This window comes from Notechis scutatus, chromosome 2 (genome assembly GCF_049901735.1).
Source record: "Notechis scutatus isolate UNSWTSFEM ecotype Mainland chromosome 2, rNotScu1.2, whole genome shotgun sequence".
Classification (NCBI taxonomy): Eukaryota; Metazoa; Chordata; class Lepidosauria; order Squamata; family Elapidae; genus Notechis; species Notechis scutatus.
In genome coordinates, this window is record NC_142010.1 from 218,086,255 (window position 1) to 218,094,277 (window position 8,023).

The 8,023-nt window shown below is 37.6% G+C and overlaps 1 long non-coding RNA gene across 1 annotated transcript in view; it reads left to right on the top strand.

Annotated features, from left to right (window-relative positions):
* LOC148132512 (uncharacterized) overlaps positions 1 to 3,276 on the top strand; it is a 204,997-nt gene extending 201,721 nt beyond the window's left edge. Inside the window, exon 4 of the long non-coding RNA XR_015748118.1 lies at positions 3,128 to 3,276. This is a non-coding gene — a long non-coding RNA (uncharacterized LOC148132512). The remainder of the gene's footprint in view (positions 1 to 3,127) is intronic.
* The last annotated feature ends 4,747 nt before the right edge of the window (positions 3,277 to 8,023 follow it).

Genomic DNA, 8,023 nt, shown 5'->3' on the forward strand with positions numbered 1-8,023 from the left:
ACTGTATTCCATATACCTGTAAACTACTTGAAGATGAATATGCATGGCTTGTGGTATAATCACCTGTGAAATAAGTAAAAAAAAAAGTCGTCTTTATAATGGCTTAAAATCTTTTGTCTGTCTTAGAACTACATTATTGATTATTGATGCTGAATTCACATGTGAATTTGTAATATCTGGGAGGATATTAGAATTTTAGAGCTACTTTTTTCTTTATTCCTTTACAAGAGCAATCTGCTCTAAATAAAGTGTGTGCCTAATTTTCAAATGGTTCGTAACAGTGGCGGTATTCTACTGTTTCAGCCCGGTTCTGCTGAGCCGATAGCAACGAAGAACAGCAGAGACCGAACCGGTTCTCTCTGCCACTCTGCTGTTGGGCCCACTCACCCACCCGGGCTCTTATACTCACCTTTATCCTCTGCTTTTGAAGTGCAGCTATTTTGCGTGGCACAGCAGAGTGCCATGCGGCAGCTGCTGAAGCGACCGGGAGACTGCAGGCTTGCAGGAGGTGAGTTGGAACACCTCTGAGCCTGCGTGAAGTGCGCGTTTGGCATGCAGATGCATGCAAAGTGTGTGCATGCACGCAAAGCGCACCCACCAAGCCATGCCCACTGAACCGGTGGTAAAACTTTTTGAATCCCACCACTGGTTCATAAGTATGTCCCAAAGGTGCTTTTTCAATAGGCAACTGGACTTTCTTATTTTTCTTTGAAGACATTTCACTTCTCATCCAAGAAGCGAAATGTCTTAAAAGAAAAACAAGAAATTTTGAGACATGTATGACCTGTATGACTGAGAATCTCCACAGATACGCACACCTAGATGCTTTGACAAGGGACTTTAAAAGTTTCAAAAAAGTTGCCATTTTAGTTGCCATACCTTTTTTCTCCATTGTTCCTTCCCTGTTCAGAGAGACCGTTCAACCAGCTTAGTGGGCTGAATGTTGGAGAACCACAGGAGTGGGAGAGAAAAGATTATTACTTTTCTAAAGAAAGTTTGTGGCCCCTCCAAATATGGCATTTTTAAAGTCTGTTGATATATTGGTGTAGGAAATAAAATTACTCATGAGAACTGAGATCATGATTGGCACAATATGTCATACTATAACACTAATGGTGCAATTCACTAAATTACTCCCAGCTAAATGGGTAAACTTCATGCTTTGTATAGGATACAACAAAATGCTTCTATTCTGGATGGTTTTATTGATAGATTGATTGATCATTAAGGATTATTCCTCAGCATTTGGAGCATGGAGTAAACTTACTCAAGCTTTCAGAGTAATGAAAAAAAAATGATGGCAGTAAGTATGAGAATTGGGAGAGGAATGCATAGATTCTTATTTCTATGGTGCAATTTCCCACAGGGTTCCCTAACAATCTCTGCCAATATGGCTGACCATATGTGATTATTTCATTTAATTTTAAGAACTTAAGGAATTGAAAATGTGATTAGTTCCATGCCAATAAAATAAACTTTTCAGATATATACGAGCCTTCATCTTTTATTGCATGCTCGAAATTCATGCTTCTTTTACCAGTGCTTCTTAGAACAGCATCAGTTTTCACAAGCTGTCCTATCTCAGTTCCTAGCCTTTATCCCACTCATTTTCAATCACTTGAATTAAGTATTAAATTTTCTTCCTATAAAGTCTATTTGCTAATATCATTTCCCCAGAGATAAACTTGGCTATTTTGTGATCTAATCTCAAATAAAGAATAAGCCAAATTTTTCTTTAAACATTGAATTATACCATAGCCTAGGCAAAAAAAAAGTCAGGAGAAATTAAATAGACTTAATTAGGAATAGACCAGCTGGGTCTGTTCTCTTCTGAGTATGGAAGAGGAGGCAAAATAGCCATTTTTTTCATTGGCAAGGGATAAGCCAGCATGGAAAATACCGGGCTTTTTTTGTTTCATTCTGTGTGTTCTGCCACTTTTAGACAGAACAAGTGCTTTGAAACAGAAGTTCTTTTTCTGAAACCATCGGAAAACATCAATATTTGGAACAACTGTAAGTCCCTGGGCAATGCATGTGTCATTTTTCAGTTTACAAGTTATGTTACACCCAAAATGGGCTGTAACTTTATGTGAAGGTGGGTAATGTAAATTGCTTTCTTTAGAGAAAGGCAAGCAAAACAGAAAGTTGCCACCTCCAACTTCCACTTCTTAGTTACATCAAATGAACATTTTCCAGAAGGTGTGAATTCAAATTACTTTAGGTAGTTCTCAATTTACAATCAGTTTTAACTATTTGCATTTATGCCAGCTGTGGAACATTTGTGAGCCATCACAAATAGTTGCACTGCCTCTCCCCCACCCCGCACCCCGTGGTAAAATGACTTATGTCGGGCATTGGCAACCAGTCACTTTTTTGATCAGTCACACCATTCCTCAGTCACATGAAAACACCTAATCAAATGAATGGATTCACACTTATGACAGCACTTAAAAGCTTTCACTTAATAGCTATGGGTTTACTTAATAACTGCTGTGTTTGCTTAATGACTTCTGCAAAAAGATCATAAAATCACTTCCAATCACATGGACACCTCGACTTAACTTCTGTATGGCCTATATCCAAAGGATTCTTTAACCACTTGGGGCAATTGTATAATGAACATGCATGTAACATTGTTTTAAATTAGAAATTGGCATCTAACCTTGTTTAGATTTAATCACTAAAAATAAAATTGCAATCTGCATATTTTTCATGTATTTTTAGGTTGATACAAATTCTGTGAAAGAGGCAGTTGCAGCACGACTCACCAATTTTTCCTCCCGTGTCTATCTAGCTTTTTTGTTCACTATAATCTACAGAATTTCAGGCATGTCACACAGCAGGAAAGAAAAGAAAATGGCCTGTAGCATGAATCAGATAGGAATGGGTCCTGTGAACTGGAACAGAATTGGTTCTAATGCACTGAACCTCTGTTGGCATGAGTCATGCAAATAGAAACACTGAAAGAGAAAATATATAATGGCTTGACCAATCCCCTCTGATTATTTTGATGTCCTGTAAGTACTCACAGGTTTTATATTCAAGATCTAATGTAGGTTGCTATGGGCATTTGTTACAGTTAGCTCATTGTTGGTGAAAACTGTTCATATTTCTTTTTTCATTTCAGGCAAGACAACAATGCTGAAAAAGGAAACAAAGCTATTCTTAACAAAAATTGCAACTCAGCAGGAACTTTTGTTCGTATCCACTCAAGCTGAGAATCTTTGCTAGAAGTACAAACTTCTATCCCTCACCAAGGCAAAGAATAATGAAAAGGTGCCGATAGAACCTCAAATATAGTATTTTTAAAATCCACTGATTTAATTCTATTGTATTGCTCAGAAACTCTGTTTTTTTACTTGTGTTCGTGGCAGCACTAAAACTACTTGATTATTTCAACTGATATGTATTTAATAAATGATTATTCCCAAATTCAGAGAGATAGAAGTAGGGTGGAACATTGGAAGAGTAAAATAGATTATTAGCCCTGACCTGAACCAGGCTTTTTGTCTGTTATTATTATTCTTGGATCACAAAAGCAACGTTCAACTTTGAAGTGGAAGGAAGTGATGAGAATAGGGGGGAAATGGAAACCATATATTTTCATAAATAATAATTGATGCAGATATGCTCTTCTCCACATTCTCAAAATGATTTTATGAATGAAATATGAATTCAGAAATCTATCTTTATCTTGTAATGTGTTGCTTGGCAATTGAGAAAAAAAAATAAAGGCTTTTTTTAGGAGTTGGGTTTAAGTATATTTTAATGGATTCATCAAGTAAAACACATTATTAGGTTAACACAGGGTGCTGAGGTACAATGTGGATTGATTGATTTGGGTATTATGTAATTTGAAAACTTACCCAATATATTTATTTACAAACCATGGTCAGCCTATTTAGAGTTTAGCATGATGCATACAAAAACACTAAGAGCCATTTCAAGATTATCCAAATTTTTGCACATATCTGATATATTTTCTTTTAAAAAAATTCTCAGACTACAGCAAAACTTGTTTCAAAACTACTTTGCAAGAAGATAATTAAGAAAAAGGTACAGAACTTCTTGAGTTCTAGAGTACCAAATGTTTGTAGGAAAGATGACGTAAGATGTCAGATTAGTATCTAGGATCTCCAAGCCCAGTCCATAAATAATCATAATATACCTTAGGACAGTGATCCCCAACCTTTTTTATGCCGCGGCCCGGTATCCCCAACCCTTTTTATGGCGCGGCCCGGTACGGCATATTGGCGCGCCATCTTTTTGATGAAAAGTGCTTCCGGTGAGCTTTCTACCCGGAAAAGCTCACCGGAAGCACTTTTTCATCAAAAAGATGGCGGCGCCAGCAAGCCAGCGGCCCTGTAGGACTTGTTCCACGGACCGGGACCGGTCCGCGGACCGGTGGTTGGGGACCCCTGCCTTAGGAATCATACAATCGAAATATGTAGCAAGAGAGTGAACTGGATATTTTATTAAGACTTCCACAAATTTAAGGAGAAAAACGCTTATTTTCTACATTAGTTAGGTAAAAGAAGCAATATTGTGGTGGCATAATACTTATATCTTTTAAAGAAATACTATATTAGTGGGGTTTTTTTTAAAGAAGAAACAGATATAAATATATATAAAATACCTAGTTTAACAAAACCTTGTTTTATCTCATATTTTTAAATGGATGGAATATCAGTAGCATAATTCATTTCCTTTTAAGAACGCGGAAAATAGAAAAAATCATATAAATCAATTTTTCTAATCCATCCTGTTTGTATTGCTTGTTTAAAAGTATTGGAGCATTATTAAACTAATATTTTGTTGCAAATACAAGCAGACATTTGGGGGAGTTCCCAGTTCAGGAGCTTTCATCTTCCTAGTGAGAGGAAATACCCTACAAAGCAGAGAGGGAGTCTGAATTATTCAAGATGAAGGAATAATGTACTCCAATTGATCAAAGTAAAGCTCTCTATAGTGGGATTCCCCACTGGTAATCTGCTTACATTCTATGTGAGCTGCATCAAAAACAGAGTCAATTGAAAACAATTGGATTTTTGTCAGTTCTGAAAGGAAATGATATAAGCAAAAATAATCCAAGAAGAAGAAGCATATTGATGGGCGGCTGTGTTTTCTATCAAATGTTTGCCTTTCCCAGGGGACTACAGATTTCAGATGCTTCGTCTATCAGAGCGCTTGACAAAAAGCAAGAAAAGGGAAGTCAGGAATTCCCAAATATCCTTTCACAGGAACACGGTCTCATTAAATTTCAATCTGACAAATCTGTCTTAAAGTACAAGAAGTAGTTTTAAAAACGTTGACTTTGCTATAAAGAGAACACAGCACAGAATTTAAAAAAATTCATTTCATAATTCCTTACCACAAATGAAGAAAAAAATCATAAATGAAGAAGAAGAAATCTCAAAAAGTTGTATCTAGAAGATTCTGGAAATCTATGGCTTGGTTTCCAATAATTAAGCTATGCTAGGAATGGCAGAGATAGAACACCCTTTCCACAGAAAACCCGAGGCCAGGGTGGACCAACATTTTCAGCTTGTTTTGAGAAGTTTAGAAAGGTCATCAAGGACAAAAAAAATTGCACCCATTTCACATCATTAAATTCCACAGGCATAAAATATGAGGATTACTGGGGCTTCTTCTGCCCAAAGACCAAGAGGGATGATCATCTCCTAGGGCACCTTGGATTTTGCCATTGTAGATTGTAGTTTCTTTCTAAACATTTTGAAGCAGCAGCGTCTCTATGATCGTTTACTTGTGAATAGCTTCTATGTTAATACACTACAACAGCAATCATTCACAATTAAGCATGCTCACTGAGGATAACAGGAATCAGCAGAATTCAGAGAAGATGGCAAACAATGATAGATAAGCAATATAGCAATAGCAGTTAGACTTATATACTGCTTCACAGTACTTTACAGCCCCCTCTAAATGGTTTACAGAGTCAGCATATTGTCCCCAACAATCTGGGTCCTCCTTTTAGTGACCTCGGAAGGATGGAAGGCTGAGTCAACCTTGAGCCAGTGAGACTTGAACTGCCAAATTGCTGGCAGCCAGCAGTCAACAGAAGTAGCCTGCAGTACTGCATTCTAACCACTGTGCCACCAAAGCTCTTAGAAGAAATTAGTTGTAGCTGAGGATTGAACTGTGAGGTTCTTGGTGCTCTCTAAACTTGGTTGTTTTCTTGCAGATATTTCGTTACCAAACTAGGTAACATCGTCAGTACTAGTAGGAGTGGGGGGGTTTCATTCTACATTCTAGTGGTTTGCCCTGTCAATGGCAACCCTAAAAGACCATAGAAATATGCCAGAATCCTGACAGTTAGTGTTGGTGGGAGTCATCTGACTGGTTCCTTGATTGGGCTCTTGTTTACTATTAGCTTCTTTGGCAGTTTCTTGAACATCAACTAGTAATCAAAAATATGATTAAAAATTACTTAATTTTACAACACATGGACAGACTTAACGATGGTTTTTAACTGGAGAACTGTGAGAACCCTAGACTAAGCCAAAACGCTAGAGAATTCCTAGAAGACTGATACTCAGGCAAATTGGCCATTAGCAGGCACACAGATATAAACAACACATACTTACCATTCAAAAGAGATTATTAAAAAGCCAAAAAGGAAACAAAAAGATCAAAACACCTCCTCACCAGCAATCAACATCCAGGTGAGCAGAGATTAACACCAAGATTAACATTTGTCATGCCCCTGGTGGAGACTAATTCTGAGGAAGAAGAGAAACAGCCAACAGGGATTGGAAGTGTGGCTCCAGAGGTGGTGGAGGAGGCTGGGGAAGGGCAGAGGAGGACCCAGGCCTATACCCTATCCACCCTAGGGCACACAGGGAGGAGAGGCTCAGGGTAAAACGTGGTCTACTCGGGAGAAGAGGGTCATGATCCTCTTCATGGGTTGCAGGTGTGAGATTTGCATAAGAGTTTGGACCTGCGTGCTAACAGACGCTGGAGACAAATTAGTGTTTTATTCCTAAAGAAGGTTTATCTTGGTTGGCGTTCTTCCAACGGACTGTACCTGGTTATCTTCCTGAAGTTGGCAATTATCTATCCTGGTCTGTCGTGGAACTTTATTCAGTGCGGTTTGTTTTTGGTTTTTGCTTCGTTATCAGCTCTTTGAATTTGAACTGTGTTTCTGTCCTTTGAAATGTTATTTTGAAAATAGTTTACTCCTCCACTGTGAACAATTAAACAGTGAAGCCAAGTTGAAGGCATTAAAGGACTTTATTTTACGTTTTGATTTTTGTTATATTTCTGATATACTCTAGGTCATCACAACATTAGACCAACAATCAAGAAGCAAACAATGCCCCAATCAAGGACAGTAACAACATTACATAGTTTGGTAATGAAAATATGCAAGAAAGCAACCAAGCTCAGACACCAAGTGTCCCTAAAATTTGGTTTCAGGTAGCACTGTCGTATTTTAGGTGACATTTTGCCATCCTGCCTGAAAAAGAGAGCATTGAAAGGTTACCCATTGTTTGTAATATTGGGCTGAATCTGTTACGGCTTTTAACAAAAATTAAGTTGTAGAAGAAAATAATTCTTTGTTCAGCTTTAGAACATTCACTTTCATTATGGGATATACAGTGAAGAAGAAATTGCCAGTTGTTTTGTTTTTTTAAAGCTATCATTTGTTAAAGCTTAAATTAGAAACATCTGAAATGTAACAGATGTGGTAGTGTATAATTTTCTTCATGTGAGCAGATCCAACTCTTAATGCCCCAGCAGGAGACTTATTAGCTATGCTTTTGCCCTTGGCTCCTGCTTCATGAAGTCAAATCAAAGCAGCAAGATTGTCTAGAAATGCCAGGTCGAAAGGAGGGGGAAGAGACAAAAACCCTGAAAAGGTGTTAGCAGAAGATAATCATTGAATATCTTCTACTCAAATAATCCTGAGCATTAATCCATAGTTTGAATAAACAGTAATTATATGAGCCATCTTTGAGCCAATAACAAACTTGCTTCCAATATACAGATATATTTCAAATCT